General features: G+C 38.6%; 1 pseudogene; it reads left to right on the top strand.

Annotated features, from left to right (window-relative positions):
- The window catches only part of LOC128017520 (dynein axonemal heavy chain 2-like), a 129340-nt pseudogene that overhangs the window by 84648 nt on the left and 24874 nt on the right, over positions 1 to 19818 (top strand).

Here is a 19818-nt window from a genome sequence, read left to right as displayed (position 1 = left end):
AAATGTGCCTTTCCCCGGATGCTTGTGTTTCTCTCTGGATTTTTGCAGTCCCTTCCTCTCTCTGTTTCCCTTTTAATGTTTCAATGGGCTTCATTGGGGTGATAAGTAATGGTACATTTGCCAAAAAGAATGAGTCACTGAACATCAAAAAGAAAAATGATTAATTAAGCTGTAAAGTACAACAGACTGTGTTAAATTGTGAATAATACAGCACAGCCTTGAGTACATTATTGCTAATATAAAAACAATTAGAACATAAATATTTATTACAGAGTAATTTTTTCATTGGAAAAATATTTTAAACAAATGAATTAATGGGATAGTTCCCATAAAAATCACCCCATGATTTACTCACCCTCAAGCCATCCTAGGTGTATATGACTTTATTTCAGAATCCAGTCAGAGGAGTTATATTAAAAATGTTCTGGCTCTTCCAAGCTTTATAATGGCAGTGAATGGGGGTCGAGATTTTGAGGCCCAATAGAGTGCATCTATACATCATAAAAAGTACTCCACATTACTCAGAGGGCTTAATAAAGGCCTTCTGAAGGGAAGCGATGCATTTGTGTAAGAAAAATATCCACATTTAAAACTTCATGAACCCTAATCATTAGCTTCCACTAACTGTCATATGTGCGTTCACGAGAGAGTGGTGTTCCAGCGGATAACATAGCTGTAGAGTAAACCCTGGTGAGACGTGTCGAACGCGGAAGCGCAGTGGAGAGAGCAAAACAAAACACCAGTCACAAATTAGAAGTACACAATGTGAATTTGTAAAGAAAAATGTCGGAGGATTTCAAAATAAGCCAAGAGGAGACTGGTTTTCCTTTGCTGTAAATAAAACTTGGTTCTCGTGAGACTAGCATTTACGGTACATCCTAGTATGACTTGAGGGTGAGTAAATCATGGGGTAATTTTACTTTTTTGAGTGAACTATCCCTTTAATCCCTATGCCTCTACCCAGCATTTTTTGTGTTCTGCTGATTATTGGGAAGTTGTTTAGTTGTTAAATTGTGATATTTGCAGTTTTCATTGAACTTTGCATTGTCATGGTGAAATACAGCTCTGACTCCTTTTTGTTTGGTTTGTGATTAAAGAACAATTTATCTTGTTCTTTGTTTATTTGCCATGTTTTCAGTATACTTGTTCCCGTTGTTGGGTTGTTTGTGTGTGGACCTTGTCAAGAAGATTCCCATTTTTCACAGAAGACAGGTGTAGGCTACATTTCTGGGACAGATAACTTTGCATATGTGTAGGTCTCTCAATATGTTTATTTTAGTTGTGTTCTAGTGTGGTTTAGTCTAATCAAATGATTATTCTGATCTTGAACCTCAATAAAGAAGGGGTTTTTTTTGTGTGTGTTTTTTTTTTTTTTTTGCTCAGCTCTTGAATTTACAGGATTTTGTGTTTGGAGACCACAAGTTTTAAATGGTTTCATAATTTAATTGCCTGTTTTGTTTCCTAGTAGTTAATGGATATTAACCTAATTATACAGTGCATGCATTACTTCTGGAGTTCTATGTTCTATGGAGGTTTTTTTTTTGTTGTTGGTTTTTTCAGCAAGCAAGGTCTCAGTTGGGTGTTTTCCCCATTTGGTGGACCACACACACCTCACTGCCATAAAAAAGCATGACCTCAATCACTGATTCTAATATTTTAATTGAAACCTCAACAGGACATTGTCTTTTTATTACACAGTGGGCCCTGTGAGCCATTCCTCTCAATTATTTCACAGCAGGTTTGATGTTGGCGGTGGACCTTACTTTCATGTCTAACTGTACTTTGATGAATGTGTGATATAATTGGATATTAATACGTTTTCATGCACGTATATGTTTTTAATCTACGTTTTGTTCTAGCAGGCCCAATTTTTACTGTGATCCTGAATCAGAACCAGGCCTGAGCCATATTGAGTGATACCAAAAACTCTAGTTACTGATGAACCTGGTTGGAAAATACCAAGTAGCAGCCCTCTATGCTGCTGGGATATTTTTTATTTTATACCTTTAATTTTATTAAAATATTTTAAATTAGTTCATGCTTTCGTGAACAATAATTTATTGTGATTTACCACCTTGAACACTTAATTAAAACTATAATATAATGTACATTCAGCTGGACATTACTGTAAAATAAATCTTTGGTCAGGTGGTCAAATCTTGCGTTACCAGATGAATGAATGGACATGAAATATAGATTTGAGTTGAAATATCGAGTGCAGCTATGTCACAAATTGGCTGGGCCAATGGACAATCCAGTTTAATGGCTATTATACAAAATGACTTGACTTTAAAGTGACACAATCGATCGGTCAGGATTCCAGATAGTTATGAAATAATGTCACAAGTTTTGATGTCAAATAGCTGATAGAATGGAAGTCTTTTATAAAGTTATGGCAAAAATCTTGTAATTTTTGTTTGACATTTATTTCAATCATTGTTAGAAGCCTAATCAGATGTGCTGCAGTTTTGGTATTAAAAAGTCAATTTTAGTTCTATTAAGGAGATTGTCTGCTTTTTGAGGAGTTCTAAGAGTCTGGTATTGATTACTACAAAACAGCCTTTCCTAGATACCTCCCACACAAATGCTTTAGTCATTGTTATGGATAAATTCATTCCCCCTTCAAGAGCCATATTGCATGGCTTTTGGAGAGCAGACTGGAATTAGTAATTTTAGCTCTAGTGCATTTGCTTTTTAATTCAGTCATTTTGTCTTAAATTCTTTGGATTCTGATCTGAATAGCTGATTTGAACACCTCAAGCTGTTTGTTTATTTAATTTTGCTTAGAACTCTCTTTTTTCTCTTGCTTCCCCTGCAAGAAAATTCTCCTGTAGTTTGTGCCAACTTTTTCCCCATACATTTAACCTAATTTGTTGAGCCCTTTTGTCTGTATAGACTAAAATCTTTACATCACACAGACAGTTTTCTCTCATTTCTGAACTCTGTGGCCATGTTGACCAAGAAGACGATTGATGACTCTGAATGGGGCTTTTTCAGGGGCTTCCTCTGTTTCTTTCTTCCATTCCAGTGACTGGTATAAATAAGAGTCTTAGGGAAAAACTTTAAAGTTCACCCAAAAAGTAAATTCTGTCATCATTTACTCACCCTCATTCTTCAAAAACTTGCATGCATTTCTTTCTAGAAACCAAAATAAGATATATATATTTATACTTTTGGTTTCTAGAAAGAAATGCATGCAGGTTCCAGTAACCTCTCAGGTTATTATAAATTAAATCTTTATTTATTTTTCAAAGATGAACAGAGCACTTAGGTTTCAAAAAACAGGTAGGTGAGTAAATGATGACAGTATTAAAATTTTGGGGTGAACTATCCCTTTAAGCTGTTGTGTGATATGTGTATGTGAATGCCATTCTGATATCATTTTGAATGTAAGTGCAGTTTGCAGTGGCTCAGTACAGCTTGTATCTGTTGCCTGTGTGTCCTCCTCCCTGCTCAGAGAGGGAAGATGGCCCAGAGGAGATGTGACACTTCCTGTAGCTGTGTGTGACAGGTCTGGTGTTATTCGCTTACCCAGGCAGCCGGTAGGCCTGCTGCTTCCAGACAGGGCGTGTTTGTATGTGTGTGTATTAGACAGATGGGCTGTGTGCCGTGTTTGTGTTTGATTGTTTTGAGTTCAGTAAATGAGACTCACATGGGCTGATAAAGGGACAGGGAAAGATAAATGATCAATTAGAGGCTTCACCACAATTGCCTGCAAGTCTCTCTGCTGTCTGTGAAACCAAAGTAGGGAAATGGGACTGACAGAGAGAAGAAGTAAGGGAAAATGAAAAATAGAGAGACAAAGAGATCCAGGGTGTATTAGGAGATTCACATTCATTCTGTGTGTGTGTGTGTGTTTGTGTGTGAAGTGCTAACACTTCCTCTTTGTGTGGCCGAGCTCAGATGAGAAGCCTGATGAGAAGTGGATTGTGTTTGACGGGCCAGTGGACAAATTGTGGATCTAGAGCATGAACTCAGTAATGGATGACAACGCAGTCCTCACACTCATCAGCGGACAGAGATTCTCCATGCCCGAACAAGCACCAGTGCCGGACAATACTCGACACACACTGAAACCTCTAATGCCGCCCCAGGGCTATTTCACTTCTGATTCCAGACCTGATACTGTGCACTTCACCTCACTAACCCATCAGGGTACTACACAGAACTATTTATAATCTCCTTCACTTATGCCCTTTTCATCAGTTACCGGGTAAATCTCATGAAGAAATGCCTACGGCATAATAAAAGTTTGAATTCTTACCTTCTGAAAGTAAGAATTTTTATTTGCAAATACTTTTTTAATCTGCAAGGACATGTTAGATTGATTAATTAATACAAAGATATTTCTATTTCAAATATATGCCTAAGTCTGCATATTTGAATGATTTCTGAAGGTTCATTTGACACTGAAGACTAATGGCTGCTGAAAAACATTAGCTTTGACACCACAGGAATCAATTGCATTATAATAGAAAACTGTTATTTAAACTTAAAGTTGTTTTATGGTAATAATATTTTACAATATAACAGTATTTTTTATCAAATAGATTTCATTTCATACATGCAAAATATAATTTCTTATTTATTTATTTTGTGTTAGTTTGAAATAGGACGCTGTCGTGTTCTTGACAGGTTCATGAGGTTCACTTTTCAGCTAAGTGACAGTTCTTTGCTTATTTGTTTGGGTTCTAGCATTAATTAGAGAGAGTGTTGCAGGTCTCATTATTGTTTGAAGTGGAGGATCTAGCTGTGGCATCTTCTGCAACTGTGTGTCATTGTGGTATGGTTTACAAAGACTACTCTGACTTGACCTGAAAGCCTTAAGTTTAGTCCTGGATGGAAAAATGACAGAAGGTTTGGGACCGCAGTGTTAAGCATTGTGTTATATGTTTGGCAAAGTGCTTCATCTCTCTCTCTTTCACTCTCAGGTTAAAATTGATCATCTCAGACAGCTGTTTGACCTCTACAAAGGCAAGAACCTCACTTTTAAGAAGACTCCCTGTAAGGAGCTGGTGCCCTTCACTGGACTGAATGGAATATAAGAAACAGACTTTTATTGTGCTTTTGGTACCTTTTTGAAGCTTTTCATTTCCAGTTGTAATTACCTGCAAACCAGTGTGTTGCTCATAATATTTAGAATAAAATTAGGATGATTGTTTTATGGTTAAACTAGTCCTTTAAATGCATGCTTTTGTTTATATTGGGGGTGTATGGTCACAGTTAAACATTTGTTTTCCAATCTTGCAGTGTCTGGCTTAATTTGAAAATTAAACTCAATTAAACATACTATTTAGCTTTACTGTAGCTAATTTACAAAAGTGTAATACTGTAATTCTGGACAGGTGAGCCCAGCAGCCGTATGGTGGAGCTCTGGTTCAGCTTCAGTCTCGCATGGTCTCTGTGCGCCTCTGTAGATGAGGATGGATGCAAGAAGATTGACAACTTCCTGCAGGAAATAGAGAGAACTTTCCCTAACAAGGTATACGGCGGCGTATGGACAATTAAAAATGGAGCGTGTCATTTCTGTGCCATTAATGTAACCAAATAGAATTTTTGATCCATATATTTATTTAGATATTTATTATAATTAAAGCATTCTTGTTTTATTTTTTAAAGAAATGTGAAGGGGTTTCATGTTTTTAAGTATCCAAATACTTTTGGGGGCCAAAATGTAGTTCACATACAGTGTCAAATAGATAACATTCATGTGTAATTAATGTAAATGTATGCACACACATGCTCACATGCTAATGTTACATGAAAAGTACTGATGCTCTGTTTTTGCCTACAGATGCAAATATATAACTGGAGAAATAATCACCTTGTATTGAACCTCAGGACACCATCTACGAATACTACATGGACACCAAGAACAAAATGTAGGCGTAATTTGAGGACAAGCTGCCCAAAGGCTGGCGCTACGCCTCCAAGTCAGGTGTGTGTGTGTGTGTGTGTGTGTGTGTGTGTGTTTGTATTGCTATATTAGTGAGGACCAAAATGTGACAAAACACCTTTTAAGTGAGGACCTTTTGGTAAAGTGAGGACAAAATCGTGGTCCTCACTTTATTTTGCTCAGTTTAGCCCCCGTGGGGGTGGGGCATTGTGCTGTGCAAATCTCTCAAATGTCCTTACTTCAATAGCAGATCATGACAGAACTGTGTTTGCTTCATTCTCCTGCGCTCCCTCTAAAGGATAGAGACGTGAACTGCAGCCAATTTATCATTGGCTGGAAGAGAACGGCTCCGATTTTTTGATTGGTTTGCTTGGTGATTTTTGTGATTGGTCGGACAGTGAACGTACATATCTGTACATAAACTGTATTTCTTTCTTTATTTCTTAAATATCACAATTACTTTCCCAAATAAGGAGTACATAAAATAGGATGTATGCTTTTCAGCAACAACTGCCTCACAAATGCAATTGTTTTTCATCGAGCTGCATTTAATGGCGATCATTATGCACGGCTTTTTGGCGCCAGCATTACGTCACGTGGAGTACGTGAATCGAGCTCGCGTTCCGCGAAACGTGACAGTGACGCGTATGAACGGAGAGAAATGACGGAGCGGTTTAACCGGAGACTGAGGCGGCTGCGGGAGCACCACGCGATCTGTGAGCAGAGACACCGGAGAAACAGCGCGAAGGACGGAGTAAGTACTGTTCTAACACAGTAAATATCAACTGTCGATTTATTTTAACTTTTGTATCCGTGTTATTTCATTATTCAATTTAGTGTTCATGGTTTTATGTAGATAGAGAGTGTGGGAGGGAGAGAGGTACAACCACCAGTTGATATGTTTTGCATAGATTAGTTTTAATTAATGATTTTAATGAGGAAAATGGCAAGAGCTGACTACCAAAATCGCCCCCTTCTTAAATAAGTATTTTTAATAGGTATACTGTACATATTTATATCTGTATACGTGATGTAGAACAATTCTATAAGAGAAGCAGTGTAAAAAAAAACGAAGCAAGTAATGTTTAAAGAATGAAATATAAACTGTGGATTTATTAATCAGTGTATCGGTGTTGTGTGGAGATTAAAGATGAAAGATTAATAATGCTGCACGCGATGTGTGATCTGCGCCCCTCCCCCACACGAGCCGAGCGGAGCGGAGGCCCAGAGCAGAGAGCGAAGCTGAGAGTGAGCGCTGAGCAGAGAGCGAGGGGGTGGGGGAGGGGCGGCTGGTTTCTGTTAGAGTTGATTTTACTAATGAGATGGAATCTGACTCACTTTTAACATTAAACAAGGCGCATGGACACAAACTGTACAAGAATATGAAGAAAGAATCATACACCACTTATGATGAAGAGGACTTTAATACTTTAAAATGTTGTTTTTGAAATGACTGTAAGTTAACTTAAAAAATTTTTTGATTATAGATGAAAACTTCACATCAAGATGGACAGAAGAGGGATGAGGAGGATCTGGATGGACAGAAGAGGGATGAGGAGGATCTGGATGGACAGAAGAGGGATGAGGAAGATCTGGATGGACAGAAGAGGGATGAGGAAGATCTGGATGGACAGAAGAGGGATGAGGAGGACCAAGACGGACAAAATGACTTCATCCAGGAAATTTGTATAGAGGTAAGTCATAGTTAAGGGTTTTTTTGTTTATATTATTCAATTTTTATTATACATACATTCACAAACAGCTAAATATATTTTCATCTGAAAATTTGCTTTTTGTCTCGTACTCCCTCATATAGATTTAAACCTGTATCATATTCTGTGGAACACAAAATAATATTTTTTGATTTTCTTTTTCTTCTGTTTATTGCAAGTCGATTCTTCAGTAGGGTTAGGAATCATTAGAAATTTTCCAGTTCTGCCTTATGGTTCCGTTTTCAATTCCAGTTCCATTAAAATCATTAAACAACTATAAAAATAAAAATAGTGTTAAGGAAAACTTAACAATATTCAACTACTCAGTGCTTAATACTGTTTATTACTTACTGTCAACTTAATTTAAAGGTTGGCAATGTCAAAATGCAACATATATTATGCTATACAAATTTTCTGGTTCCATTTAAATAAACTATTATGTTTTTTACCATTTTACCTTCATTGAATGTAGTGTTGCCTGAAGGTATAAGTAATGCTGAGTAATGCTAGTACCAGTCCCTCCAGAAAAACGCGATTATACGATCGCCTGATTTAATGCATAATCAGCCAAAGGCTGCACATTTATGCGGGGTCGCATTTTTTCAAATACGCCGCTCTTTTGCCGCATAAATTGCCGATTTCAGAAAGCAAAATATGCGGGGCTAGCATGATTTCATAATCCCTGTATTTTCATTGCAAAAAACTCACATATATATATATTAGCAGAAAGCTGAAAAATGTTGCGTTTACTTCACACAAGTAAAGCACCATTTTCCCCTATTGCCATGGGAACCTTATGAAGTGACGTAATTACGTGACATGAACATCATCTGAAAACCCCACGGTGAAACCAGGGTGAAACTTGAAGCGCGCAAATCATTCTTATTTGCCAACACAAATAAGAGTAAAAGAACGCACAAAGCAGTTTCCCGATTGGTTACATGACAGTGGAGACAAATTATATTGCGACAACTTGCGAAAACTGCGGTTTGATGAAAAAGAGAAAAAAAGGTGATTCCCCCAACACCCTCTTCTCACTAGCCTACTAACACTGTTGTAGCTTCATTCAGAAGTTGATGCAACTTTACAGTTGTAAGATTGCACTTTTCTGTTACAGAACAGTACCAAAAACTTAGTTGTAATTATATTAGTAGTATGTAAAATAACTTACGTTCCAGTAAGAGATTGCAACTTAAATATTCTGTGATTTAGTATGCTCGCTTATCATGGGAAGTAATAAGAAATTACTCTTTACATTAAGGTAGTAGCCTAGTGAGAAAAAGGTGTTGGGGTAATCACCTTTTTTTCTCTTTTTCATCAAACCGCAGTTTTTGCAAGTTCACGCAAATTCATCGGATAAAATTGCAAAAATATTCTGCAAATTCCATCGCATTTTTTAAGAAAACGTGCCACAAAATCAAGGATTTTTGCCCGCAACAATCACAAAAAAAATCCACGTTTTTCTGGAGGGACTGTAGTACATCAATAACATTTAGCTTTTCAAGCAGGAAAAAGCTGATTGGCCAAATAGTCCCTTGAGAGCTGAGACACTTGTTATTCTCCTCAAATTAATGAACTGTTATACTTATAACCATGTATACACACTCTCCATAAAGCTCCTATTTCATAGTGGTCAACCGATATGTGTTTCTTGACTGCAGATATCTTAGAAAGCAGGGGGCCGATAGCTGATATAAAGCCAATATTACTTTTTTTTTTTATTATTATTATTAATATTTAAGAAGTTTAAAATCACTTGACAATGGATTAAAAAGTAAATGTGGAAAAGAAACATGCTTATGCTGCATTCACAGCAGACGCAAATAGAGCGTCTGACATCAGTGATTTCAATGTTAAGTCAATACAAAGACGGGAATAGACAACCTGTGAAGTCCAGCCGATGTCATTTTTGTTCAGGCTAGTTACATCTATTTTGAGCTACCAAAAGCTGTAGTATGCCTGCCCAAAGGGCTAACAGGGATTTTGTAATTTAGCGAGCCCTAAAGTCAAGAATAAAGAACAGTCACTGATAGTTAGGGTTAGGGTTAGGGTTAGGGTTGGACCAAACCAGACTAACCCTAAAAACCCTAACCCTAACAACATTTATAAAACTATTACACTGTGTCAACATTTTAACATAATATTAGTAATATAGTCATATTAGTATCAAATTGACAACATTATAGTTTACAGAAAAACCAATACAATTCCCATTATAACCCTGAAAACCATTCTTTGTGTTTTGGGGAGGAGTTTTATATATATGTTTATTTTATTGTTCAGCAGGGAAGATTATAACTGTATAACTACTTTTACATAATTAATTTAATTGATGAATTTCACTGGAAAGATTTTATTTTTTTATTTTATATAAATAACTATTTCTTTAGTCAATTTGTAAAGTATTACATATCTTACATTGTATTTGGGATTGGTGGAAAAGGTGCTGAATGTTTTATTTCATCCAAGTGAAATTAGAAAGCAGTTAGACTGAACTTGAATTGGTATTAAACGCGGAGCCAGGTGCGAGTCGATGCAGGTTGTGAGCGTGTGTTGAGCCTCATCATACTGCCAAATGCGCTCGTGAAGAGGTGCAGGGCGAGCAAATATAACCCAGCGTTACGAAACAGGTTGCGTGAATACAGCGAGTGTGAATGTCTCGTCCGTGACTCGAGATTCGTGCCGTGTGGAGAAGATAGGAGCGAGTATGAGAAGCATTCAGAGACACAGTCAGTGTGTGCGGTCTTTTGAATTGAGAATACCGAACATGCATTATAAACTTATTTCAAATTAATCTGTTGGGGAGATAAAATGTGTAAGACAACATTCATGTACTAACAAAACATCTAATGCTGTGTTCACACCAAATGCGAATAGAGTGTCTGGCGTGAATGATTTCAATGTTTAGTCGATGCAAAGGCACATTTATGCGCGTCTGGAGGTCTCGCGGTGCGAATGAGGCATTTAGCGTGGCGCAGAAGACACGAATTCGCCTCATTCGCGCGTCTAGTTCGCGCGAATTGAGCGTTGCGCACAAATGATGCGAATTGACACGCGAATTGAGCGTTTCGCGCGTTAAGCGCGAATGATGCTTTTTGTGCATTTAGAGTTTGACGCGAATTCGCGTCTGCCACCGGAGTTGAAAAATGTAAACTTTGCCGTCAATTCGTGCCGCGTTAACCAATCAGGAGCCATGTTGCCAAATCATGTTGTCAGTGAGCAGTCAACTGGAGCTATATGACAAAAGTTCATAATTGTATAGAAACAGGAATAAAGAGGACTTGTGTATATATATAAAACATATTAATAGATTAATTGAATAAAGGCCAAAGATAAGAAACGTTTAGTTTTACCCCAAACTAATTATGTTTTATCTTGAACCACTAAAGAGACATCAGAGCCAGCAGGAAATGTCAGAAGGTCTAGCCGAGCTGAGGCTGCTCTCGGCAGATACATGATGATGGACCTCCCGCTGATCATGTGGAGCTCACGTCTCCGAGATCGGCGAAACAAATTTTTTAAATAGACGCTGTCTTTATAAATAAACCGCATATCTGAGTTTAAAACAACTACATTCTGAAATACTTTTAAAACTACATTTCATGACACGATAACCGTAATATTTTGAAAATTATCAGAATAAAAATGGCGATTGAAAATGCTGCGTGAACTCATCTGGCAGAAGCCCCCCCAAATCTCAAAATGTTCAAGCGGCAAACTAGACGCAGTAGACGCGAATTTGAAGCTCTATTCGCGTTTGGTGTGAACACAGCATAAGAATGTATCTTTTATCCTCCAGTACTGACAAGGGAGCTCTTGATCGTTAATTCTTGTATTGTGACGCAGCTCTTGCAAATTACCTTTTTTGATCATTGACTGTATTTTTGAGGTTTAAGTTACATAATGTTTTTCTTTAGTTTTAATTTGCCTAACTATTGATCTGACCCTGTAGACGCCATAATCCCACTCTGTCTCTCTCCCGCTTTCCTTTCCTATGATGATGCGATATTGTGTAACTTGTCAGCGAACTGCAGCTCTGTGTAGTAAGTGCAGCTCCATTTGAAAGCAGCTGATGGACATTTACCACTAATCACAGAACCAGCTTTACTGACGAGACATGCATTACAATCACATGCGATTAATCCTGCAGCACTAGTCCTATTTGAACTTATTTGCCACGTCATTGTTTGATACAAATTATTCAGTCTTCGTTGATATCAGCTGTGTATAACAGCAAAACAGAATATCAACGCAATATCAATATTATAAAGTCAATCCTTAAAATGAGGCTGCTTGGTTTTTTTGCTTGCTGGCAGAACAGCTTTGGATGATTGTGTCATTGTTCCCATAGTTTGTTCATAGTATTTTGGCACATATGTGCACATATGTGATCACACCTTAAAGAGAATGAATGTTTTGAGTTTTGAAAATTACTTTGTTTCAAAAACAGAGACAATTTAAAGAATTTTATTTAATTTATATCTATTAAAGAACAATTTGACCTCTCAGTGCATGACCCCATTTCATTCTTCTTTGGGTTGATAGTGTTTTGTCTTTGGGGAAACATATAAACTATGCAGTGATTTTATTATTTTTTAACCAATATATATTTTTAACTATTGTGATCTTTCCTAAATAACTGTATTGTGAATGTCTAAATTGTGTTTGTTAACAGGAGCAATCGAACCAGGGCAACAAGGACTGGAGTGATCTGGATGAGAGCGAAGGCTCAGTCTTTGTTCCTTCAGTGGAGGAGTCTACTGATGATGAAGACCTCGATTCAGAAGAGTCCCAGCTTGAAAAGACCATTCGAAAGACTGTAAAAGACACAATATTTAATACATCTGAAGAAGTCAAGAAGGCAAAGCAAAAAACTCCAAGAAAGAAGGCTAAGCAAAAAAGTCCAAGAAAAATGACAATCAAAACAAGTCAGCGAGATCCTAAAGGCAAACGAACGTGGAACAAAAAACAGTACTGTGTCTTCTGTGAAAAGGCACAAAGCAAGCTTGCTAGACATCTTGAAAGAAGTCATTCCAATGAAACAGAAGTTGCTAAAGCCTTTAGTTTTCCCAAACGTTCAAAGGAACGCAGGATTCTTCTGGAACAGCTCCGGAACCAGGGTAATTATTATCATAACATCAAAGTCTTGGAAACCGGACGTGGAGAGATCATTACCTGGAGACAACCGACTGAAGATGCAGACATTTCTGAGTTCCTTCCCTGTCCGGATTGTCTGGCGTTCTTCATGAAGAAAGACCTGTGGAAACACTCTAAGACGTGTCGAGGACAGCGGGATGTGAAGAGAAGCAGAGGAGAGCGAGTGAGATCAGCTGCAGTCTGTCTGATACCAACACCTGCACAGTGCTCTGCTGGCATCAGCTCTCTCCTACAAGCTATGAGACAAGATGAAATCTCAGAAACAATCATGAAGGACAGTTTGATCTGTCTCTACGGTGAATCACTTTATACAAAGTGCGGTCATGATAAGTCACAGCATCAGTATATCATTCAAAAGATGAGAGAGCTGGCCAGGTTTATGATTGAAGTGAAGTCCAGATCCAGAGAAGTGAGTAACCTTACACAGCTCTGTAACCCTGAGAACTTTCTCCTAGCCATCGCCGCTTGTAAAGAAGTCAGCAGCTATCAACCAGATTTAAATACGTTTAAAACCCCGTCCCTCGCTCTGAAGATCGGATACTCGCTGAAGAAAGCCTGTCAGCTCAGTTTGGGACAGAGTTTAATGGCAGGGGACAGAGACGCTGAGAAGAAGCTGAAAAACTTCATCAAGCTCATTGACAGTCATTGGCGTACCAACATTTCGAGTCAAGCCCTCAACACATTGCAGCAGAGCAAGTGGAACAAGGGAGACACCATCCCTCTCACAGAAGATGTTGTGGCTCTACAAAAGCATCTCAAGAGTGTGGAGCAGGTCTCAAAAGACAAACTCAAAGAGAACGTGAATGGCGCCGAGTGGAAAATCTTGGCTGAGACGTTACTCTGTCAAATTATTCTTTTTAATCGGAGACGTGAAGGTGAGGCATCCAAACTGCTCCTTGCATCATACGTGAATCGAAACGTGAAGCCTCCTAATGAAGATGTGGTCAAATCTCTGACTAAATTAGAGCGGGAGCTGTGCAATGAGCTGACTCGATTAGAGATCCGAGGGAAGAGAGGTAAGAAAGTGCCTGTCCTGCTGACCAAGGACATGCTGGAGTCCATGGACCTGCTGAATGAAAGCAGGAGCACAGTGGGCATCAGCGAAGCCAATCCTTACGTCTTTGCAAGACTGGGGGCTTTAACGCACATCCGCGGATCAGACTGTTTGAGAAAGTTTTCCAAAACGTGTGGCGCAAAAGACCCCAAGAGCCTTACGTCGACCAAATTAAGGAAACAAATAGCTACTCTGAGTCAGATCATGAATTTAAAAAACAATGAACTCGACCAATTGGCCAAATTCCTGGGTCACGACATTAGAGTGCACCGCGAGTATTACAGACTGTCCGAGAATACAATCCAACTCGCTAAAGTTAGCAAGCTGCTTTTGTCTCTAGAAAAGGGATCTGACTGTTACAAAGGAAAATCTTTGGAAGAGATTACATTTAGTACAGAGGGTGAGTAAAACTTATCTGGATTTTTACACTTCAGTGATTATACTAAATGTATTATATCTGTTTTTATGTTGTTTTGTATTTGACATCTTTAATCATGTGCTTCACAGAGACTGAAAATGACAGAAGCGCTGCTTCCGGAGGCCTGCGAGAGCATGAATGCAGAACCACAGAAGAAGGTCAGCACTGAAGGATCTGTTGGTTAGCTTAGAGGCCATATTCAACCGGTCGCTGATTTAAAATCTGCAAGAAACAGTCCACAACCATAGAGTCCTGGAGTAAAACATATTCGACTCTGTCTTAACTTCAAAGTGATCGTTCAACCAAAAATGTAAATTCTGCTGTCATGTCCTCGCCCTCGAGTCCCAAACCTGCATGAATTTCTTTGTTCAGTTGAACACTAAATATTTTAAAGAATGTTTGTAACCAAACCATTTTGGGGAACCACTGAATAAATAGGAGAATAAATACAACGGAAGTTGTGGAAAATTCTTTTAAAAAACCCTCTAAAGTCCAGGTAATTCATATTCACCAATAGACTATTATTACCTGTAACTCCCTACAGAAGTCAATGGTTTGGTTACAAACATTTCATCAATATATCTGCCCTTTCCCCTGAACAGAAGAACGTGCAGCAGTCTCAAACAACTTTATCCACATATATATTATATCAAATCCACAAATATGTGTGAAGAACCAAAGCAAAGATCAGTTATCACGATGAGAAGATCTGTCATCTGTTAAATAATCTCAAGGATTGAGCCCCTGCTTTAGACAAAATATAAAACTGTTTTGATACGCATTGACTGATTTACAGCATCACCTTTGCTTAGAAAGAAATTGTGTGTTTGTTATGATCGTAAGAAACCATTTTTGCTTCTAAACAGACAGTTTTGGCACGTGATTTAACTTGCACTGTTGTGATCTCTAGATGCTTCAGAGAAAGATGAAGAACCCTCTACCTCAGTAAAGACAGTCAAGCGAAAGCGTCGCGTCACAGAAACTGGTAAGCAGTCAGTATATCGGTTAGACACGTGATTGTAGAATATGTCTGTTTTATCATCTCATCAACAGACAGTTTTGGCACGTGATTTAACTTGCACTGTTGTGATCTCCAGACGGTTTACAGAAAGAAGATGAAGAACTCTCTACCTCAGTAAAGACAGTCAAGCGCAAGCGTCACGTCACAGAAACTGGTAAGCAGTCAGTATATCGGTTAGACATGTGATTTTAGGGTTGGGTACCATTTAAATGTTAACCGGTATGTTACCGGTGTCTGTGCCTGAGATTTGGTGCCGGTACTCAACAGTAGCTTTTTACACTATTTTACTCTCTGTGTAATAACAAAAACATTTATTTCAGGGGAAAAAAGCCCAAAACAGTTTATTTCATTTGAGTTTTCCCTCTTTTCCTCGCTTCTCTATTAAATAACTTGTAAAATTTCTTTTTTTACTTTCAAATTAGAAGCATTTTGCTGTAGATTCAGTTTTATTACAAAATACAGCGCCAAACTCATAGAACTTTTATTAACAAAACTAATAAAAATAAACCATGCTATATGCCTTATATAAATGAACAAATTATTTAGGCTTATGCAACGTTTACTGGGTAGGTGTTGGGCTGTGATGGTGGTTGTCAGGTTTGGGGGGGGCTTAGTTTCTCTAATCTGGCCAAATACAATTTACTGTCGGGATTTGTGTCGCGTCGTGCTGTATCCAGTGTAGCAGCACCCATAGATTATAACAATCATCTGTGTCTGCGCTGGGTTGTGTTTGAACGAGTAGCAGGGCTGACATCACACCACAGAGTCTCTCTCTCTCTCTCTCTGTAACTTATGAACAGATGTGATCTTAGTTACCAAGATTTGGCACAGATTGATTTAATGTGAATCTGTAATCAGTAGTACCGACGCAAATTGGTCCGTACCCTTAAAAGTACAGAATTTGGTACCCAACCTTAGTTATTATAGACTCAGCATTTTCATTTATCACTCAGTTCTGACATGTTTTTTTATTTTTTTTTTTAACTGTTGTGATCTCCAGTCGCCTCAGAGAAAGATGAACAACCCTCTTCCTCAGTAAAGACAGTCAAGCGCAAGCGTCACGTCACAGAAACTGGTAAGTACAGGTGCATCTCAATAATCAGAAGTTAATTTATTTCAGTAATTCAACTCAAATTGTGAAACTCATGTATTAAATTAAGTCAATGCACACAGACTGAAGTAGTTTAAGTCTTTTGTTCTTTTAATTGTGATGATTTTGGCTCATATTTAACAAAAACCCACCAATCTTAATTTAGAATACTTCATAAGACCAATACAAAAACATTTTTAGTCAATTGTTGGCCTTCTGGAAAGTATGTTCATGTACTGTACATGTACTCAGTACTTGGTAGGGGCTTCTTTTGCTTTAATTACTGCCTCAGCTCTGCGTGTCATGGAGGAGATCAGTTTGTAGCACTGCTGAGGTGGTCTGAAGCCCAGTTTTCTCTGACAGTGGCCTTCAGCTCATCTCATTGTTTGGTCTCTTGTTTCTCATCTTCCTCTTGACAATACCCCATAGATTCCCCTGGGGTTCAGGTCTGGTGAGTTTGCTGGTGAGTAAAGCACACCAACAACTAGATCATTTAACCAACTTTTGGTGCTTTTGGCAGTGTGGGCTGGTGCCAAATCCTGCTGGAAAATGAAATCAGCATCTTCAAAAAGCTGGTCAGCAGAAGGAAGCATGAAGTGCTCCAAGATTTCTTGGTAAACGGGGGGAGGGACTTTGGTTTTCAAAAAACACAATGGACCAGCACCAGCAGATGACATTGCACCCCAAATCATCACAGACTGTGGAAACTTAACACTGGACTTCAAGCAACTTTGGCTATGAGCTTCTCCACACTTCCTCCAGACTCTAGGAGCTTGGTTTCCAAATGAAACACAAAACTTGCTTTCATCTGAAAAGAGGACTTTGGACCACTGAGCAACAGTCCAGTTCTTCTCTTAGCCCAGGTAAGACGCCTCTGAGGTTGTCTGTGATTCAGTAAATCTCTTGACACGTCTGTGTGTAGTGGTTCTTGGTGCCTTGACCCCAGCCTCAGTCCATTCCTTGTGAAGTTCACTCAAATTCTTGAATTGATTTTGCTTGACAATCCTCATAAGTCTGCGGTTCTCTTGGTTGGTTGTGCATCTTTTTCTTCCACACTTTTTCCTTCCAGTCAACTCTCATTTAACATGCTTGGATACAGCACTCTGTGAACAGCTTCTTTGGCAATGCATGTTTGTGGCTTACCCTCCTTGTGAAGGATGTCAATGATTGTCTTCTGGACAACTGTCAGATCAGCAGTCTTCCCCATGATTGTGTATCCTTTGCAGGTGTTTTGAGTTGATTAACTGATGTAGGGCTGCTCCGATCACGAATGGCTGATCATTAATGCACATCTCGTCAGTAAAGCCGGTTCTCTAATCAGCGGTTAATTCCATCAGGTGCTGATTTCACATAGAGTACCTGTTACTACACAGAGCCGTTGTTAACTGAGAAGCTGCGCAAATAAACGCTGAAAAAGAACGTGAATTTGCGCAGCTTCTCAGTTAATAACAGCTCTGTGTAGTAACAGCTGCTCTATGTGAAATCAGCACCTGATGGTATTTACCGCTGATTAGAGAACCGGCTTTACTGACGAGATGCGCATAACGATCGGTTGATTGTGATCGGAGCAGCCCTATTGGCATGTTACCATATTCTAATTTGTTGAGAGAATTGGTGGGTTTTTTAATTTGAGCCAAAATCATAATTAAAATAACCAAAGACTTAAACTACTTCACTTTGTGTGCATTGAATTTAGTTAATACACGAGTTTCACAATTTGAGTTAATTTGGTTAAGTACATGAACTTTTCCAAGACATTCTAATTGATTGAGTAGTCAGTAGATCAGTTAGACATGTTATTGTAGAATATGTCTGTTTATTAACATCTGTTTGACTGTTGTGATCTCCAGACGCTTCAGAGAATGATGATCAACCCTCTACCTCAGGAAAGACAGTCAAGCGCTCTCCTCCAGACAATCAACACATTATAGAGATGTTCTCAGGTCATCAGATCGCTCAGCTGCTCTTCTGCACAACTTATTCAGCCTGCTAAATATCTGTCTGTAGCCAAGTTTCCATCCAGTTTTGTTATCAACAGAATCAAAACTAGCTGTCTCCATCCAGTTGGCCTTTTACTGCCGCTCACTTTGTATTGTCACGCATGCAACATTTAAGGGTTTATAAACATGATTGGTCAAGTCCCCTTTATTTATATAGTGCTTTTAACAGTAGAGATTTTGTCAAACCACTTTACAGTATTAAATGTGAAAATAATGTGTCAATAATAGAGAAAGACCATAGTAAACACACAATTTGAGAATTGAGGCAGTTCATCATTGAATTCAGTGATTCTGCAGTAGAGCACTCATCAAGTCTTTCCAAATTTCTAAATGCTTGCTATAATGGGGCAAAATGTGTAGCAATTCTTTTTTGCAAAACAACCATTGGATGTAAACCTGGCTAGTGATGAAACCTGTGATTATAGAGTGAGGCTTCTTTACACATTTAGCAGCAGGTTTTGGAGGTTGTTGTTTAGTTGGATCTTTGTTCTGTGTTTCAGGAAAGAAAGCTCCTAAGAGACCATGGAGCAGTGAAGAGCAGAGCGCTGTGAAGAGGACTCTCACAACATGCTTTTCCTTAAGGAAGCTTCCTGGAAAAGCCGAATGTCAATCATGTCTAGCTGCTAATCCAGTACTGAGCTCAAGATCATGGCTTGATGTTAAAAACTTTGTCCATAACAATCTTCAGGCTATGAAAAGGAAACTTGCTTCTTGCAGGAATGCTGTCTAATTTCCTTCCAGAGTATCAGTCTATCAGTTTTTTCTCTCGGTTGAGTACTTCATGCACGTTTCTCTTTTCAGAGTAAGCACTTTATCGTTTTCTTTTGTTGGAGAAATATAAATCTTTTGGATTTTGTATAAACTCAAGGCACTTTACTTCAGACATGGGGACTTGTGACTTGGTGACTTGGACTCGAGTCGACTCGAGTCGCTATTTTTAGGACTTGAGACTTGACTCGGACTTGGAAGTTAAAGACTCGGGACTTGACTTGACTTGAGACACGATGACTTGAATGACTTGAGTGTTAATCACATCATGTTTTCAGTTTGAATATAAAATATATAAATTATTTTTTTAAATAAAGTTGATTACTCAGCTGGAGCGCAGGCTGAGAATAGCGTCGTGACTGGATCAGGACACAATCATCAGTCATGCCCTCTCTACCTTACACACACCACGCCCACTTAAATCAGATATCACATCACATCAACATGTCAGCCTGAGAGGTACCGAGGGTCATCGCTTTTGTCTTCAATAGAAAACTTCAAAAAACGCGTGGAAAACGCTAGTCGCGCCGCTTTCTCCTTGTTTCCAAAGCGCTCGGACAGAAGTGCTCCTGGGGCGTCTGTCGTTGCTAAGCATCCATGACACGCTCTCTCTCATTGAAGACGCGGAAATTTCAGCAAAGGATAAATGGATTTGCAGCACTAAAAATCGCTCGCAGTAGCTCTGCTACTAAATTCGTTTCA

This window comes from Carassius gibelio, chromosome A7 (genome assembly GCF_023724105.1).
Source record: "Carassius gibelio isolate Cgi1373 ecotype wild population from Czech Republic chromosome A7, carGib1.2-hapl.c, whole genome shotgun sequence".
NCBI lineage: Eukaryota > Metazoa > Chordata > Actinopteri > Cypriniformes > Cyprinidae > Carassius > Carassius gibelio.
This window is presented reverse-complemented; position numbering and strand designations above follow the sequence as displayed.